Source organism: Elephantulus edwardii, unplaced genomic scaffold (assembly GCF_000299155.1).
Source record: "Elephantulus edwardii isolate Elephantulus edwardi_28Jun2011 unplaced genomic scaffold, EleEdw1.0 scaffold00419, whole genome shotgun sequence".
Taxonomy (NCBI): Eukaryota; Metazoa; Chordata; class Mammalia; order Macroscelidea; family Macroscelididae; genus Elephantulus; species Elephantulus edwardii.
The window spans coordinates 715,186-717,963 of record NW_006400169.1 but is presented as its reverse complement, the minus strand read 5'-3'; the positions used below and the strand labels follow the sequence as shown (position 1 = coordinate 717,963).

At 50.0% G+C, this 2,778-nt stretch overlaps 1 pseudogene; it reads left to right on the top strand.

The window, feature by feature from the left end:
- LOC102867293 overlaps nt 1-2,320 on the top strand; it is a 12,855-nt pseudogene extending 10,535 nt beyond the window's left edge.
- Nucleotides 2,321-2,778: the final 458 nt, after the last annotated feature.

The following is a 2,778-nucleotide window of genomic DNA, read 5'->3' as shown; positions in this document are numbered from 1 at the left end:
CACCCTCACCAGGTCCCTTACATCACTGTCTGGAAGGATTTAGTTACTAACCTGCCTTCTTGGCTTAAATCTTTTCTTCCTCCACAGAAGGTGACCCTCATGGTGACTACAACAGAAAAACTGGTCGAAAAAGAATCTGAAGCCCTCTGCGCCTCTTTACCCTATCCTACAGGGAGGGGCTGAGGAAAACGTTATCTTCCCTCCTCCTTACCCATCACCACCCCAGCTGCCGGGGCCTCAGCCGGGGCCTAGGCTGCTGGGGCCTGAGCCGGTGCCTGGGCTTCTGGGGCCTCAGCAGGGGCCTGGGCTGCCGGGGCCTGAGCCGGAGCCTGGATCAACGGCACCCAAGCCACCATGCAGGCCCCTGGCTCCATCGGTATCGGCTACTGCCCCTGCACAAAATACTGGAGGAGCCCTTCAAAGAGTTCCCCCACCTGAAGCAGACTCTACAGTCCTTCCTTTACGGGCTGCAGGGCCTGTAGAGGCGAATGGAGACCAGCTGTATCATTATTGGCCCTTTGCCACTAGTGATCTCTACAACTGGAAATCTCAAAAGGCTCCTTTTTCCCACAATCCTAAAGAGCTGACTAACCACCTTGACACTGTTCTTTTTACCCATCAGCCCACCTGGGACGATTGCCAGCAGCTGCTACAAGTACTATTCACAACTGAAGAAAGAGAAAGAATCATTCTGGAGGCTCAGAAATTGATTCCGGGCCCCACAGGTGTCCCGACTACAATTCAAACAGCTATTGACCTTGCCTTCCCCCTCAGCCGACCCGAGTGGGACTACAACAAAGCACAGGGTAAGGAGAGACTCTGGGTCTACCGCCAGGCTCTATTAGCAGGTCTCTGAGTAGCTGCTAGATGGCCCACTAATTTGGCTAAAGTTTATGATTTAAGACAGGGACATGATGAAATTCCAGCCGCTTTTCTAGAGCACGTAATAGATGCCTTTCGCCAATACATTCCCATTGATCCTGAAAAACCTAAAAATCTAGGAACAGTGGAATTAGCATTCATAAATCAGGCGGCTCTGGACATTAAGAAAAAGTTGCAGAGAGTCGAAAGGTTAGGAGAAAAGGAACTCAGATTTAGTAGAGCTAGCAGAGAAAGTGTATAACAATAGAGAAACAGCTGAAGGCAAGCAGATAAAAGCTGAAAAAAGGCAGACCAGGGACGTGGCTCGGGTCCTCTTAGTGGGCACTGCAGAACCAGGAGAACACAGGAGACAGCTGCAGCAACTCGCCTCGGGAGATGACAAGCTGGAGTGCAGAGGTAGGCTGCCCCTGAACAAAAACCAATGTGCATATTGCAAAGAAAGTACTGCTATCAGCCTCTGCTTTGGGGCTCCCAGACATAAAAGAATAGCTAAAGGGGTACTGCTGCAATAATTAGGGCCCTGGAAGAGGCCCACAGCCTACTTTTCAAAAAATTAGACTCTATAGCGGCTGGGTGGCCAAACTGCCTGCATATCATTGCTGCCACTGCGCTGTTAGTAAAAGACGCAGACAAAATTACTCTGGGACAGACTCTCTATGTGACAACACCGCATGCGCCCGAGGGGGTCCTCAAGCAGCCCCTAGATCGATGGCTAAGCAATGCACGGCTCACCCACTACCAGAGCCTGTTGCTCAATCCCACCAGAATCATATACCAAGCACCAGCCACCCTTAATCCAGCTACCCTCCTACCTGACCCAGACTTAAACGCCCCTCTTCATGACTGCGCTGACATCCTAGCCCAAGCCCATGGGGAGCTTGCCGACCTGAGAGACCAGTCCTTGGCAGATGCGGAGCACACCTGGTTCACTGATGAAAGCAACTTCTTCATACATAAAAGACAAAGGTATGCGGGCACAGCAGTTGTTTCTGAGTCTAAAGTGATCTGGGCGGGGCCCCTACCTGCAGGAACCTCAGCCCAGCATGCTGAATTAGTAGCACTAACCCAAGCTCTGACCTTGGGCAAAGACAAGAACATCAATGTCTATACTGATAGTCGGTATGTTTTCGCCACAGCCCACATCCGTGGGGCAATATATCAGGAAAAGGGGCTACTGATGGCAAAAGGAAAAACTATCAAAAACAAAGAAGTACTTGCCTTGTTAGTGGCCTTATGGTTACCAAGAAAACTGGCCATTATCCACTGTCCAGGACACCAGAAAAATGACACCCCAGTTGCTAGGGGCAACCGTCTTGTGGACAGGACTGCCCGTCAAGCCGCCCTAAAAACAACAGTCGTGGCCGCTGCCAAGATCCCAGATCCAGGGTCCCCAAGTCTGCCTGAAGAGCCGACTTACACGCCTAAAGATTTAAAATAGTTAACTCAGTTGCCTATGACTCAATACCTCCAAAAATGGTGGCACACTGCTGACAATAAAGTCATATTACCCAAGAAATTGAGAGACCAGCTCCTAACCAGGATATACCGCACAACCCACATGGGCACCAGAAAGAGGCAGGACCTCATCAGACAAGAAGGAGTCAAGATTCGGGGCATACAGTCCAAAATTGACCACATCGTGTCTGAATGCAAAGCTAGTCAATTGACAAATGCCATCTCGAATCCACCTAATCCCGGCACCCGACAACGTGGGGGAAAAATGGGGGCCTATTGGGAAACTGACTTTACTGAGATAAAACCTGGTCAGTATAGGTATAACTGTTCATTAGTTTTTTTATAGACACATTTTCAGGATGGGTGGAGGCCTACCCCACCAAACATGAAACAGCCCAGATGGAGGCTAAGAAGTTGTTAGAAGAGCTCCTGCCAAGGTAT